General features: G+C 43.5%; 1 long non-coding RNA gene across 1 annotated transcript in view; it reads left to right on the top strand.

Annotated features, from left to right (window-relative positions):
• Window positions 1-1,030: 1,030 nt before the first annotated feature.
• Window positions 1,031-17,229, top strand: part of LOC144588033 (uncharacterized) — a 32,703-nt gene continuing 16,504 nt past the window's right edge. The window contains exon 1 of the long non-coding RNA XR_013543339.1: window positions 1,031-1,258. This is a non-coding gene — a long non-coding RNA (uncharacterized LOC144588033). The remainder of the gene's footprint in view (window positions 1,259-17,229) is intronic.

The raw sequence follows: 17,229 nt of genomic DNA, 5'->3' as shown, positions 1-17,229 counted from the left end.
GGCCCTAAACTTCCCACTTAGAGAAGTTTCCTGGCCCCGGGCAGCCATTTTCGCGCCCTCCCCTCGCTTGCTGAGGGCGCGAAAATGCCGCGCGGGGCCATTTCGGGTTGCCCACGGCCGTTTTGAAGCCACAAAACAGCTGTTTTGCGGCTTCAAAACGGACCCGAAATGGCCCCGCGCGGCGTTTTCGCGCCCTTGGCAAGCGAGGGGAGGGCGCGAAAACGCTGTGCGGGGCCATTTCGGGTTGCCCGCGGCCGTTTTGAAGCCGCAAAACAGCTGTTTTGCGGCTTCAAAACGGCTGCGGGCAACCCGAAATGGCCCCGCGCGGCGTTTTCGTGCCCTTGGCAAGCGAGGGGGGGCGCGAAAGTGCGGCGCGGGGCCATTTCGGGTTGTCCGTGGCCGTTTTGAAGCTGCAAAACAGCTGTTTTGCGGCTTCAAAACGGACCCGAAATGGCCCCGCGCCGCGTTTTCGCGCCCTCCCCTCGCTTGCCGAGGGCGCGAAAACACAGCGCGGGGGCATTTTGGGTCATCCGGCGCCCATTTTGGAGCCGCCGAAAGCGGCTCCAAAATGGCGGCCGGACTCCCCAATCGTCGCAATGCGAGGTGCGGTGATTGGGTGCTCCGTATAGCGATCCCGAAAAAGGGGATCGTATACGGATTCGTCGTTATACGGTGCGCTCGCTAAGCGAGGCACCACTGTACTTTGCTAAACAGATGAATTCTGAAGAATATCGCCCACCAGGACCAAATTCTAAGTGGATCATCAGGAAGTCATTTAATAGATTTTAAAGCACAGTAGGAAGATCAATGAATAAACAAGTAAAATGGTGCTACTTGGATACAGGACAAATTTCCTATGACTGTGGAGAAATCCAATCAATTAAGCACTTATGTGCATGCAGTTTATGCCCCATCATGTGTACAAAAGAAGATCTAGCAAGATAACACAAATGAAGTAGCCCATTTCTCATTGAAATAGTCTAATTATCTTAAAATGTTAATTTGTTTTTATTTTTGCATAGATTTCATATATATTCTTAATTTTAAATTGTGCAACGCTGTGATATGAAGCAAGCAAGCAAGCAAGCAAGCAAGCAAGCAAGCAAGCAAGCAAGAAAGCAAGAAAGCAAGCAAGCAAGCAAGAAAGAAAGAAAGAAAGAAAGAAAGAAAGAAAGAAAGAAAGAAAGAAAGAAAGAAAGAAAGAAAGAAAGAAAGAAAGAAAGAAGGGTTGTAATGTCTGCATCCCACAGTACAGAAGGTATGCTTCAGAGTTTTTGGGTTGTCGTTGTGCTGAGGCAAAGAGGCTCAGATTACACAAAATTGTAAATTGAAACGGGAACCAAACAAGATGTGCCTGCATATATACAATTAATATCATTTTTTAAATGGTGAACTGCAAGCAAGGGATGTCCCAGTGAAGATTAGGACTCCTGTCTATGTGCAAACTATAAGTGTAGGATGGCTTTAAGGTTGAAGCCTGTGCCCTCACTACTGTCCTAATCTTAACCAGGCCTCTCTCTTTGTGTGTTATTTGCCTTTTAAAAAGCACCCATTCATTCCAGATGAAGTTTTCATCCTCTTCTCCACCAGTGTAAATAGCAGCCACAGGCTGTCTCATATGAATAAAAACCAACCTTGGAGGCGAACTATCTGGATCTCGCCCTTCCATGTCTGTAACTTTTTTTTTTAAAAGCTTCTCTTGCAATTGCTAAGCAGGTGAATGACTTCATGTCATCTTTGGCCTCATAATGGATGATCTTTTTGCAAAACTCTGCTCAGTAGGAATGTGCTTTCAGAGATCTGTGGCCTGCTATTCTCCAGAAAAGATCCCGGGGTTACCCCTGATGGTGTTTCACTGGTAATTATAAAAATATTGCCGATAAAATACTGGGTGAACTCCTGTTGCTTAGCGTAGAGCCGGCCCATTGAATGAGTGTGAATTCGATGGATGAAGTCCTCCATAAGTTCCATGGATTCAAACAGGCCTACTCTAGTTGCAGTTTACATGACACAACTAGAGTCGGCCTAATTGTATCAATTGCATCAATGTACAAGTTGCAACAAGAGCAGGCCTGTTTGAACCAATAGAATGTATGGAGGAGGAGACTCATCAAATGTCCACTGGTTCAGTGGGCTTGCTCTAATGTGGCTTTGCTACCTGAAGCAACAGTGGTTCAGCCACTGAGTTGTTTGGGAAATGTATTTACCTTGGAAGGCAGTAAACTAGGCTTTAAGCATCTAAACATTGTTGGAAGGCTTTTTACCACCTGCTTAAATGGAGACACCTGAAGACACTTTAGAGACCTGTCTGAAGCCTCATGCAGAGGCGTTCCCAATCCTATTTACATGGATCCAGTCTCCTGAACACATGTAAAAGGATTCATTGCATCAGAACCTGTGGGGCAGATTACTTACTCTAATCTCCCTATTGTGTCCCATCACACGTTCTCGCACCGGGGAGATTGGATTTTCAACATCTCTCTTATTGTTGCCAAAAAATGGATCAAAGAAGAGTATTCATATCCCCTGCCCCCAGCCATTCCAATACTGACAATCCTGGTGAGAGCACAAGGGCTACATCTATTTCTGCCAAATCTGTTAAGACATTTAGAATAAAATAAAATATCTATTCACAAAGGTGCAAACCTCTGATATTAGCTTGCCTTTTAATCTTCTTTCGTACATGTGTGAAAATGGCTTGTTTGTTACGTTCAGCAGGAATTGAAAGTTGCAGTTATGGGGGAATAATTACAGATGGTTTTATGTAACAGAAGGATAATTTGATCTAAAAATCTGATCTAATGTTCTTGTGTAGGGATATACTCTGTGGAGAGAGGAAGAAGGAATATATTAAAACAAAAGAGACAAATGGCAGAAACATGAGCCAAGAAAGAGCTATTATTATTCTCTCTTTATAGAGAGACAGATTGAGCTGCGCTCCTGCACAGTCGTAAAATGAGGAGAGAGAAGGGACTACATTTCAGAAGAGGCAAATTATTATTGTTGTTATTTTTGTTATGAGTTTGTGGGGTTCGACTGGTAAAATAGAGAAGCCGAAGGCCTGTTCCTGCAGTAACCCAGTGAGCTGTGCCAAGCAGGTTGCTAAAGGCTGCTGAAGGGGGAGTGGAGTAAGAGTTCTGCTTCTCTGCCAGAGTTCTGCTTTATTTTGGGGCAGATGTGGAAATGAGTCATTGGAATTGATTCTGCAAAGGTGAACTGAACACCCATCCACTTAAAAAAAATCCTGCCATCTGATACAGTGCTATACCAGACAGCAGGAATTCTGAAAAGAGAAAAGCAGGTGCTTGCCAGCTTGCTCCCCTTGCTCGCTTACATGCATGATTGCTCATCCCCCTGCCTGCTTGCCCTGTTGCTCACCCAATTGCCCCTGTTCACTTGTTCACCTCTGCCACCCAATTGCCCCTTTGCCCATCTGGTTGACCCCTCAATTGTTTGCCCCTTCACCTGCCTGATCACTGCTTTGCTTGCCTCGTTGCCCCTTCACTTTCTCACCTCTCACTTGCCTGATCACCTCTTTGCTCAGCAGTCACCCCTTCACTTACTCTCTCCCTGCCCCATCCCTTGCCAACCCCTTAGGCACCTGTCCCAGAGCATTTCCACGTATTTCCACCCATTTCTTTATCCTCTTCCTCCCCCTTTCCTTTCCATTGTCCGTGCTGTCCCCCCATCCCGGCAGAGCAGAACCATCTGATTGGGGCTGGAGCTGGTGGTGGAGGTAGCAGTAGCTGCAGGGAGCCTAAAGAGGGGGAAGCAGTGGTGGTGACGACGCACATACTGCCACACAAGTTTTGGATTTCAGCTAAAGTCCACATGACTTTAGCCCACATCCAAAAAGCCCAGGATCCCTCCATCTAATAAACAAAATGAAAAGAGAAAAAGCTACATGCACAATGGTCCCCATCATTTGGGAGCAACCACTTCTACCGCTTATCCTTCTGGGTCCTCCCCACCTTCTAAAATTGTATAGATTGATGTGTTAAATGTTGTCCCTTATTATATTATATTATATTATATTATATTATATTATATTATATTATATTATATTATATTATATTATATTATATTATATTATATTATATTATATTATATTATATTATATTATTGTTGTTACTCATTAAGTTGTGTCCAACTCTTCGTGACCCCATGGACCAGAGCATGCCAGGCCCTCTTGTCTTCCACTGCCTCCCGGAGTTTGGTCAAATTCATGTTGGTAGCTTCAATGACACTGTCCATCCATCTCGTCCTCTGACATCCCCTTCTCCTCCTGCCTTGACACTTTCCTAACATCAGGGTCTTTTTCAGGGAGTCTTCTCATGAGATGGCCAAAGTATTGGAGCCTCAGCTTCAGGATGTGTCCTTCCAGTGAGCACTCAGGTTTGATTTCCTTTAGAAATGATAGGTTTGTTCTCTTTGCAGTCCAGGGGACTCTCAAGAGTCTCCTCCAGCACCACAATTCAAAAGCATCAATTCTTCGGCGGTCAGCTTTCTTTATAGTCCAGCACTCACTTTTGTACCTCGCTACAGGAAAAAGCTTAGCTTTGACTATGCGGACCTTTCTTGGCAAGGTGATTGTTACATAACAGCACTGATGTTACCTGTCTGTCATGGGTTTGGAGGGAAAGTTCCATCCTATGGGGAGTGGAAGGCGGGACATCAGGAGGAGGGGCTGTACTGTATAAATATGTGATGCCTGTGTGGTGAGAGGGAGATGCTGAGACAAACACTGTGAGACACTGGGTTGTGACGAAGCAGCAGCTGGGAAGAAGAAGCTGTTGTGGGAGTCTGTGTGTCAGACAGGGTACTTCTGTGTGTCAGAGTACCAACCTGATAGGTTCAGGTGTCTGTTGGTTAGCCAGAACTGATAGGTTCAGGGTCTGTGCTTTAAGTTAAGGGTTCTGGGTGAACCAAACTGTATGCTTGTATGAGTGAGAATAAGCCACGTTACTTTATCCTATTCACCTGATTGTTTATTTTTCCCTGTGTGTAATTAAAATAAACCTTATTCTTTTTATTGTTTGAAAATCCATCCCTGGTCTGTGTGACTTATTATAGGGAATGGTTGGTGGCAGCTTAGTGTAACTGTGTGACAGATCCCAGTAGGTCTGGGTTTGTCACATTGATTGGTGTCCAGCGTGTGGGATACGACTGGTCCAGTTGTCCAGCGGTCCAGCAAAGCCTTGGCAAGTGTGCCCAGAGCAAGGGGGGTCTAGTCAGGGACAGTCTGAGGCGCGTAGGTAATCTTCTAGGTGTACCTCACGGGGAGGTGCGCTAGTAGAAGAACGTGCCAACTGGGGAGACTTAGATTAAGGTGCTCTGAGGCAGCCTGGTTTTGGCGGGAAAAAGCTGAGGCAAAACTGCATAGTAACAGTGATCTAGCTTGCCAGCTGAGAGGCCCAGCAGAGGGGGGTAGGCTCTGACTCGATACTGTTGCAATTTAAGTGCTGAAGAACAGCAGCAATCTCTAGGGAGAGCTGGTTCTGAGGCAAGAGGAAAAAAGTGGTCGTTTTATTTTGAGGCTTGACTTTTTAAAGCAGCCTGTTCTGAGGGGGGGTATGCCCTTGACTCGAAGCCAAGTAGCAGAAATGAGTGAAGTGAAAGACCCCCAGATTGACCAAGGTTCTGAGGATGAATTTGGCTCAGTGCAGGGTGACAGCACAGGAGAGCAGAACCCAGAACTCAGAAAATTGCTCATAGTCCAACAGCATGAACTGAGGGTGAGGGAAATGGAGGAAAGATTAGAGAGAGAAAGAAGGCAATTTGAAATAGAGAGATTGGAGAGAGAAGAAAGAATGGAGAGAGAGAAAATGGCGTTTGAATTAAGAAAACTGGAACTGATGAACCAGAACAATAATAACAATAGGGATTCTGAGGGAGGCCAATTGTCTAAAGCTGACCTGAAGAAATTCCCTGTGTACCACAAGGGAGATTGTCCTGAGGTGTTCTTTTCCTTAGTGGAAAGAGCGTTTGTGGACTTCTCAGTGAGGGAAACTGAGAAGATGACCATCATGCGGTCTTTAATCAGTGGTAGCCTGGCTGAGGTCTATGCCGAGATGCCTGAGGAACTGATGAAAGATTTTGCAGAGTTTAAAAAACTGGTGTTTGCCAGACATGGGATAAATGCAGAGCAGCTGAGACAAAGATTCAGGTCCCTCACCAAGAAACCAGAACAGACTTTTACCCAAGTGGGGGCCCAATTGGTGAGGCTGCTTGAGAAATGGCTATCGCAGGAGGGGACAGAGACCTATGAGCAGCTTAAAGACTTGATAGCACTGGAACAGTTCTATTCAGTCCTGCAGGGGGAATTGAAATTCCAGGTGAGGGAAAGGAAACCGAAATCTGTGGCAGCAGCCGCAGAGATTGCAGATTTTATTTCCCAAATAAGAAAGCCCTTGGGTGAGGGGAAATCTGTAGGTAAACCCAAAGAAACCTACAGCAAGTACTCTCAGGGACCAGGGAAAAGCCAGCAAGGGGGAGGGGCCCATGGTGAAGGGAAGCCCTCAGACATGAAACTAAGACCTCAGATTTTGGAGGGAAAACCAAAACAAGATGAGAGAGAATCAAAATACACCAGAAAATGTTATTTCTGTCAGGGAAAGGGTCATCTAATCTCAGAATGTGAGAAATTAAAGCAGCTAAAAGGAATGGTGCCTCAGGAGTCTAGTGGAACCAAGCCAAAAGCTGTGTTCTGTGTCCAGAAAGAGCAAGGCTCAGGGTCACAGAGGGAGCCTGTTGCCATGACTACTCAGTCTGGAACAGCTACCTCTGCTGATCAGGCTGAGGAAAATGGTCCTCTTATAGAGGTAAAGCGCTGCTTGCTGATAAAAACAGATTCTCAGTTGTTTGAGACAGCAGGGGTGGACGTAGGAATACTTGACCGTCAGTATAGGGGGCTGCGGGACACTTGTTCCCAGGTAACCCTGTGCCATCCAGATATTATTCCTAGGGAGTTTATAATCCCAAATGAGAGCATGAAGGTGGCAGGGATTGAGGGGCAGGTAATCTCTCTGCCAGTAGCAGAGGTACCTGTCAACTTTCAAGGCTGGAGGGGAGATTGGCGGCTAGCGATTTCATCGACTCTGCCAGCAGCCGTGCTCGTGGGAAATGACCTGGCTGAACATGTGAAACGGGTGCTAGTGATTACACGCTCACAAGCCACCACAGGGACAGTTCAGGGGGGTAATGATGAGCCAGAGACGGAAGCAGAGGGGAGTTCAGAAGCTGTGGTGGAAACCTTAACCACAGACAGCAGATTTGGACAGGAGCAAAAGGCAGACGCCACTCTCCAAAAGTGTTTTGAACAGGTGACTGACGCCCAGCTAACACCTGAAACCCCAGTGAGATTTCTGGAGAAAAAGGGGATTTTATATAGAGAGACCCTGAGGAATATCTCAAAAGGGGGAGATGGGATCAGAAGTCAGCTGGTGGTACCTGAAAAGTATCGCCCCATGATCTTACAAAGGGGTCACTCTGACATGTTTGCTGCACACTTAGGGGTGAAAGGGCCCCTTGATTTGATCAAACAAATTTGGGAGCAGATCACCCAGGATGACCCACAAGACGTTGTGACATACATAGACACCTTGATGAATGACCTAAGGAGAAATCTAGAGCTGGCAGCAGAAAACCTGCAAGCTCAGAAGGTCAGACAGAAAACATGGTATGACCACAAAGCTAGAGAGAGGCACTTTGACCCAGGGGAGGAAGTGCTTTGGCTTAGGCCCTGCAGAGAGAATAAACTGCAGCTCAACTGGGCAGGACCATATAGGGTCATTTCCAAGATGTCAGACCTGAACTACCTAATAGAGCAGGAGGAGAACCAAGCAAGGAGGGTGGTTCATGTGAATGCCCTAAAACCCTACTACAGAGGGGAACAGAGGGTTTTATTCGCGATAAAAGCAGCGGAGAGTGAGGAAGCTGAATTACCCTTCTGGGAGGGTAGAGGGGAAGTAAAATACAACCCAGAGGAGGTAAAGATCAGTCCTGCACTCACCCAAGACCAGCAGCAAGAACTAAAAATGCTGCTTAGTAAATATCAACAGGTGTTTTCCAACAAGCCGGGGATAGTGAAGGGGGTGATGCATCGGATCCACACAGGGGATGCACCCCCGCAGGCAGTATCCCCATACCGAGTAACGGGACCCTATAGGGACAAGGTGCGGAAGGAGCTGGACGAGATGCTGAGGGAGAACATAATCGTCCCCTCTTCTAGTCCTTGGTCCTCTCCGATAGTCCTTGTGGACAAGCCTGATGGGAGCATTAGGTTTTGTGTTGATTACAGGAAATTAAACCGTGTAACCACTCCTGATGCCTACCCAATGCCCAGGCTAGACAACCTGATTGAAACCATAGGGGGTTGTCGGTTCATCTCATCATTGGACCTGGTAAAGGGATATTGGCAATTAAGAATTGATCCCAGGGATCAAGAAAAGACTGCCTTTTGCAGCCCTTTTGGTCTCTATGAGTTTCGAGTCCTGAGCTTTGGTCTCAGAAATGCACCAGCCACATTCCAAAGGCTGATGGACCAGACCTTGGCAGGGCTCAGTGACTTTACAGTGGCCTACATTGACGACATAGGGATCTTCAGTAATACCTGGGAAGATCACCTGTTACACCTGGAGTTAGTGCTGCAGAGGTTAAGTGCAGCAGGGCTAACAGTAAAGGCCAGCAAGTGTCAGCTGGGTAGCCCAGAAATAAAATACTTGGGTCACATGGTAGGGGGAGGAGTGATAAAACCCCTGGAGGCCAAAATAGAAGCTGTTCGTGATTGGCCTAGACCCAACACCAAGAAAAAAGTCAAATCATTTCTTGGGTTGGTGGGCTACTACAGAAAGTTCATCCCGAGGTTTAGCGAGATTGCGGCTCCGCTGACCGATCTGACGAGGAAGACGGCTGATGACCGCATCCCGTGGACCAGCGACTGTGAGGCGGCGTTCCAGAGGTTGAAGGAGGCGTTAATCAACTATCCTGTCCTGCGTGCTCCAGACTTCGACCGGGAGTTCATCATCTACACCGATGCGTCTAACAGCGGGGTAGGAGCAGTTCTGTGCCAGGAGGATGAGAATGGTGACCAGCATCCAGTGTCCTACCTGAGTAGGAAACTTCAAAAAGGTGAGAGACATTTGGCAACCGTGGAGAAGGAGTGTTTGGCCATAGTCTACGCGATCCAGAAGGCCAAGCCTTACATCTGGGGAAGACATTTTATTCTGTGTACTGACCATTCACCATTGCAATGGTTAAAGACAATGAAAACCCACAATAGCAAACTTATGAGGTGGGCTTTAAACCTACAGGACTATGACTTTGAAGTGAAGGTGGTCAGAGGGTCAGTGAACTGTGTTGCTGACGCTTTATCGGGAAGACCTGAAGAATGAAGACGGCGAAAGAACATGGACTATGTGTATATAATGATGACAAAAAGTTAATGTACCTGTTTTCTGAATTTGGTTTGTATGAATAAAGGTAAATTGATGTACTGTATATGGTAAATGTTTAAATGCCTATTTGCTATGGTTTAACTTAGAATGTAAGTATGAGTAAGTATAATATGGTATGTATAACTGTTATTGTGTGTTTTACCTAGGTTGTTTTTTGGTGAAAAGCACCTTAGCTTTCCCCCTACAAAACAACTTATAAAGAGGGGAGGTGTTACATAACAGCACTGATGTTACCTGTCTGTCATGGGTTTGGAGGGAAAGTTCCATCCTATGGGGAGTGGAAGGCGGGACATCAGGAGGAGGGGCTGTACTGTATAAATATGTGATGCCTGTGTGGTGAGAGGGAGATGCTGAGACAAACACTGTGAGACACTGGGTTGTGACGAAGCAGCAGCTGGGAAGAAGAAGCTGTTGTGGGAGTCTGTGTGTCAGACAGGGTACTTCTGTGTGTCAGAGTACCAACCTGATAGGTTCAGGTGTCTGTTGGTTAGCCAGAACTGATAGGTTCAGGGTCTGTGCTTTAAGTTAAGGGTTCTGGGTGAACCAAACTGTATGCTTGTATGAGTGAGAATAAGCCACGTTACTTTATCCTATTCACCTGATTGTTTATTTTTCCCTGTGTGTAATTAAAATAAACCTTATTCTTTTTATTGTTTGAAAATCCATCCCTGGTCTGTGTGACTTATTATAGGGAATGGTTGGTGGCAGCTTAGTGTAACTGTGTGACAGATCCCAGTAGGTCTGGGTTTGTCACAGTGATGTCTCTGCTTTTTAAGATGCTGTCGAGGTTTGTCATTGCTTTCCTCCCAAGAAGCAAGCGTCTTTTAATTTCGTGGCTGCTGTCACCATCTGCAGTGATAATGAGCCCAAGAAAGTAAACTGTTAGTGCCTCCATATCTTCCCCTTCTATTTCCCAGGAGGTGATGGGAACAGTGGCCATGATCTTAGTTGTTTTTTTTTTAATGTTGAGTTTCAGACCATTTTTCACACTCACCTCTTTCACCATCATTAAGAGGTTCTTTAATTCCTCCTCACTTTCTGCCATCAGAGTGGTATCATCTGCATATCGGAGGTTGTTAATATTTCTTCCAGCAATCTTAATTCCAGTTTGGGATTCCTCCAGTCCAGCCTTTCGCATGATGTATTCTGCATGTAAGTGAAATAAGCAGGGAGACAATATACAGCCTTGTCGTAATCCTTTCCCAATTTTGAACCAATCAGTTGTTCCATATCCAGTTCTAACTGTTGCTTCATGTCCCACATACAGATTTTTCAGGAGATATTATATTAAAGTTTTTCATTAATTGCTCTTGAAGGAGATTGAAGGAGAATGGGACTTGTGGTCAGAGAATAAAGGAAAATGGGAATTGTTAGAGAGAAAATGAAGTTTGTTAGGTTTTAAAAGTGAAAGGAAGACATGAGAATGTGAGAAAGGCAGAGAGGTTGTTTTTCTTAATTTACAGCCAGCCTTGTATAATGTGAATCCTGAGAAGGGTGCAAGGACAGAGAGGCCCAGAGCGCACAGACCCAACAAATTCCTTCTTAATTGGAATGGAGATAAAACACCTACATCTTCATGAGAATTATGGGTGGGATGGGCAATTATGCCTCTTTGAGTTTATGGTCAAGAAGAAGGAGATCTGAGTCATGTAGGTTATCTAAGAGAGATTCCATGGTGATGGAAAGAGAGAGAACTTGATGGTTTGAGTATGTGGCTTGGAGGAGAAAGAATGTAAGTAAAGAGAAAGATGGAGGTGGGACTAGCCCACCTTAGCCCAGTTTAGTGTTTATTATTTTTAATGGGAATTAGTTGTTGTATTTAACTGTGAATTCTTTTGAACATTTTTTTATGCTATGCTTGAGCAAAAACAAACTGTTTCTGTGAAACTATATATTTTCTTAATAAAAAATAATCATAAAAATCTTCAACAAGGATTGTCTCTTGGACTCAGCAAGATTTGGCTGAATCCAGAGATGGTAATGGCCATTGAGTAGCTACCAGAGATTACCTGAGCTGTTGTGAGTTCTTAGAAACTACAAAGCCCATGTGCCTGTACTTGCAAAGTACTGAGCAAAAATTAAGTGTTCTTTTAAGGTCATGCTTATTCTAGGTGCAAAGGCTACGCACTGCTGGAGGTTGAGGACTTGCCCTAGCGCAAAGGTGGTAGATTTGTGGCTGTCGGATTCCCTGACTGAAGGATCCATGCTCCTTAGGGAGATTCGGTCCTGACAGCTCTGTCCCAAACTTCTCTATGCCAGTCACTTAACAGTATAGTGGTGCCCTGCATGACGACGATAATTCGTTCCGTGAAAATCGCTGTTTAGCGAAATCATTGTGTAGCGAAAACTGTTTCCCCATTGGAATGCATTGAAACCCGTTTAATGTGTTCCAATAGGGAAAATCATCAGTGTTTTGTAAAAAATCACCCATAGGGCAGCCATTTTGCAAAGCGCTGATTAGGTGTAAAAATGGCTGTCCTGCGAAGCATGGGTCCGGAAAACATAGGGAAGCCATTTTGTGAAGCCGCCGATCAGCTGTAGAAATTATCGTCTTGCAAAAAAAAATGGTCCTCAAAGCATGGACCAAATCATCATCAAGCGAAAATCACCCATTGAAATGACTGTTTTGTGAATTGCTATAGTGATCGCAAAAAGTCATCGTCATGTGGATTCGTCGTTTAGCGGGGTCGTCATATAGTGAGGTACCACTGTATTATGAGCTGTTTTCTTTTTCCTAGCAATATTCAGGCTGGATAGCTCAGTGAGTTAGGGTGGGGAGTTCTGTTCCCTACTATGTCCCCAGGAGAAGAACCAGCCTGTGCGGCCTTAGACGAGCAGCACAGTCCAGATAAATTACACTGCTGTTAACACATTAGAAACCAGTTCTCTCATCCTCCACTTATTGAGCTCCTTTTCTGAATATTGAGGAAAGTGCTATTTTAAAACATGCAGCTGAATTTAAATTGCTTATTTTATTTTTCTCTCTTTAGAAACATTTGCCTATCTATCTATCTATCTATCTATCTATCTATCTATCTATCTATCTATCTATCTATCTATCTATCTATCTATCTATCTATCTATCTATCTATCTATCTATCTATCTATCTATCTATCTATCTATCTATCTATCTATCTATCTATCTATCTATCTATCTATCTATCTATCTATCCATCCATCCATCCATCCATCCATCCATCCATCCATCCATCCATCCATCCATCCATCCATCCATCCACCTACCCACCCACCCACCCACCCACCCACCCATCCATCCATCCATCCATCCCATCAGATAAGAAAATAAATGTCTGTTTTTGGCACCCTCTCCACCACATCTGAGAACACTTATCTATTTGATTTTCACTGGAGTTAAATACCATCCCACATTAATGTGTAAAAATTCTTTTATCCTTGGTGACATGGATTTCTGTATTCTAATATTCCCCATATTTTTTCCAAGTACTGCATTTTTTCCAAGTACTTGTTTCCTCTCCCAGATCCCATTCCCACATTTTAAGTAGATCCTCCTATACCAAGAATAAATTATAAGTTTTACAGTATTTACGATCCCCTTCTTTACCATCTCATTGTCTATAATTTCCTTCTGAACAACAACAACAACCCTTCAGAAGAAAGAAGGAACAATATAAAGAAATTTCGCAAAGTATTATAAGCAGTTGCAGATTTCAGAAATAACATGATCAGAGCTACAAAAAACAGCAATATCAGGAACAGCATATATACTACACCAATATTCAACAGATACTTAATTTTTTTTGGTTAAAACTTCTATGTGTTATACCAGTCAAAGTTTTTATAATTTGTTTGACTCTGCCTGGTGGTGGTGGTGGTGGTGGTAATAATAATAATAATAATAATAATAATAATAATAATAATAATAATAATAATAATAATAATAATAATAATAATAATAATAATAATAATAATAATAATAATAATAATAATAATAATAATAATAATAATAATAATGTGATGACAAAACAATTCTGACTTATGATGACCCTTTTCAGGGTTTTCTAAGGACAGAGTACTCAGAAGTAGTTTACCATTCTCTTGTTCTGGGGGGGTACCGAGACCATACAAGCTGACTCTTCTCCCTGGAGGCACAATGTGGAATTGAATTCCCAACCTCCAACTCTGCAGTCAGATACCTAAACCACGAAGCTATCTAGCCAGCTAGTAGAAAATAATTCCTTCCTATTCCATAACGTCCCTATATTTACCATTTCTTCTTATCCAATTCTTTGTCCACTCTTCTAATTGAGTAACATTATACCGAGATATTTAATCTTTGCCTAGTACTTCTTTTATTTATTTTTTATTCACCATTTTCCCCAGTGAGTCCTTTAATAACTTGCCTCTTTATTAAGAGATTTTTAATGGGTCTTTTTAGATTCTCTGGGAATTCTTCCAGCTCTGTCACTGAGCATAATGGCGGTACTGGTGGAACAAACAGTTTTCTATATTTATTCCAAATGATTAACATCTTATTAAGAATCTAATGTTTAAATGTGCATGCTTTTGCACTCAGCTATTAGGAGGGGAAAGGGCAAGTGTACTCTGTTGATGACAGGCCATCAATCTTTCCCCACATTCCAGAGATGTGAGGGCAGTTATGCTGGAGAAAGATCATTGTGTTCAGTTTCAATACACTCCTAAAGGCTCTTCCCCAGTACAGTGGACCCTTGACTTACAGACGGCTTGACTTACAGACTTTTTGAGTTACAGACTTCTCTGGCCGCAAAATTTAGGTTTGACTTGCAGCCTGAGAATTGACTTACAGACCAGAAAAAAACCAAAATGGAACAAAAACGGCCTGTTACGGGATTAATCGGTTTTCAATGCACTGTAGGTCAATGGAGACTTGACTTACAGACTTTTTGACTTGAGAACCGCCTTCCAATACGGATTAAGTTCTCAAGTCAAGACCCCACTGTACAGCCTACAATGAGGAAACTAGAAAAGATCATCAAGTGTAAGGATCTGTCACTGGAGATGAAGACCAAGATCATCCACGCTATTGCATTTCTATTCACCAGGTATGGGTATGAAAGTTCGACAGAAAAAAAAACCTGACAGGAAAAAAAAAGATTTGTTTGAAATGTGGAGGAGAGCTCCACATTGCCAGAAAGATGAACAAGTGGGTTCTAGAACAAATCAGGCCTGAACTATCTTTGGATGTAAAAATAATGAAACTGAGGTTATCTTACTCTGAGCATATCATGAGAAGGAAGTATTCTCTGGAAAAGACACTGAAGTTGGGCAAGGCAGTAGTAAAAGAGAAAAACCAAATATATGGACTAACTCCTTAAAGGAAACCACAGCTTTGAGCTTGTAAGGTCTGTAGAGGATAGGACATTTTGGAGATGTCCTGTCCTCCACAGACCTTCTGACTTTATTTTTCATAGTAAAGTCAGAACCTTACTGTTTGAGTATTTCATCTTTGGTCTGGAGAGTCTGGATCAATTGTCGCATTATAGTGCCTGGAAACACAGCTGGTTTGTCTGGCCATGCTTCAGTTCTTCCTTTGAAATGGAGGACGATGCATCATCATAAGGCCTGCAGAACACATTGGAAAAGCAGTGTTTTGAGGATTATGTAATTCGCATCTGCTTACTTTACACATTTGTGACCTGCATTGAGCTTGGCTCTCTGCACCTGTCTCAGCCTCATCCAGGCCATTTCAGCAGCCGCAGGAAAAACATGTTCTCAGCAGGCACTCAGCAGGTTAATGGTAAAGCACTGCTCAACCTCTCAGCTAATAAGATTTAAATACAGGCTAATGACTGCATGTTTTCACTTTAATCAACACGCAAATCACCCTTTTATTATTATGGTTTATTTTTTCCCAATTTAATTTCTAATTGAATTATGCTTCAGCCCGTTAATTGTTGATATAAGCCATATCTCAAATTTCTAGCTTGGTTTATACTTCCTCAATCCCTCCCTAAGCCTCAACCTTGCTCTATTAATCTTATAAGTGAGGAGAAATTGGTAGCGCAGTGAGCCCTGTGAAAATGGGGGTCTAATCATAAGAGGAATGAGTCTGATTAACATGCGAGAGGAAGAAATATTTTATATCTGTAGGACCTTCAATGCATACAACAAAAAGCTGCGACGTCATGGTAGGCGTGCTTTAAAGTGTGAAACGTGAATGAACAAACTCCATCTAATGCTGATAAAGAAATGGGAGTGCCTGACCATGTTATCTGTCTCCTGAGAAACCTATATGTGGGACAGGAAGCAACAGTTAGAACTGGATATGGAACAACTGATTGGTTCAAAATTGGGAAAGGAGTACGACAAGGCTGTATATTGTCCCCCAGCTTATTTAACTTGTAAGCAGAATACATCATGCAAAAGGCTGGACTGGAGAAATCCCAAACTGGAATTAAGATTGCTGGAATAAATATCAACAACCTCCGATATACAGATGATGCCACTCTGATGGCAGAAAGTGAGGAGGAATTAAAGAACCTCTTAATGAGTGTGAAAGAGGAGAGTGCAAAAAACGGTCTGAAACTCAACCTTAAAAAAAAAAAAAAACCTAAGATCATGGCCACTGGTCCCATCACCTCCTGGGAAATAGAAGAGGAAGATATGGAGGCAGTGACAGAGTTTACTTTCTTGGGCTCCATGATCACTGCAGATGGAGACAGCAGCCACAAAATTAAAAGACGCCTGTTTCTTGGGAGGAAAGCGATGACAAACCTTGACAGCACCTTAAAAAGCGGAGACATCACCTTGTCAACAAAAGTCTGAATAGTCAAAGCTATGGTTTTTCCTGTAGTTATGTATGGAAGCGAGAGCTGGACCATAAAGAAAGCTGACTGCTGAAGAATTGATGCCTTTGAATAGTAGTGCTGGAGGAGGCTCTTGAGAGTCCCCTGGACTGCAAGGAGAACAAACCTATCCATTCTAAAGAAAATCAACCCTGAATGCTCAGTGGAAGGACAGATCCGGAAGCTGAGGCTCCAATACTTTGGCCATCTCATGAGAAGAGAAGACTCCTTCGAAAAGACCTTGATGCTGGGAAAATGTGAGGGCAAGAGGAGAAGGGGACAACAGAGGATGAGATGGTTGGACAGTGTCATTGAAGCTACCAACATGAATTTGACACAACTTCGGGAGGCAGTGGAAGATAGGAGGGCCTGGCATGCTCTGCTCCATGGGGTCATGAAGAGTCGGACATGACTCAACGACTAAACGACGATGAGTGCTGATTATGAGTGCTGATTATGGAGCCAACAGTGTGCCATGTTGACACAGAAAGAACCAGTATCATCCATGTGGCAGGAGAGAGAGATGTCCACAGTCTTGGGGAACTCCAAAGGTTTAGAGATACGTCTCAAGAGCAACCCTTTAGAATAGCCTAATGAGGACTGGGCATGCTCAGTAGCCACAGAATGCTGACCGATTTCGAAGGGAAAGGGAGCGTTTGGCTGGAGCCCTGAAAGAAAGCATGGTAAAAAAAGGGATCTAGTATTAAAAATTGGATTTGTAATTCAAATTTCTAGCCCTTTGAATTCAGAATCCAGACTTTAGAAAATTCAGGATTTCTCGATTTCCAGAACTCTGTCATGATATGAATAATATGCAGTCATTGTTTTTCCCCTTTCAAAAACAACAATCAGACAGAAATTTTTAAAAAAGATTTCCCTGCGTCAGAGACAACTTCCCAGGGATTGGGTTGAACAAAAAGAGTGCACACCAACAGCCAGCAGTGCTTACATGTGAGAGAAGTACTGT

Source organism: Pogona vitticeps, chromosome 3 (assembly GCF_051106095.1).
Source record: "Pogona vitticeps strain Pit_001003342236 chromosome 3, PviZW2.1, whole genome shotgun sequence".
Lineage (NCBI taxonomy): Eukaryota > Metazoa > Chordata > Lepidosauria > Squamata > Agamidae > Pogona > Pogona vitticeps.
The sequence above is the reverse complement of the archived record's forward strand: the minus strand, read 5'-3'. Positions and strand labels throughout refer to the sequence as shown.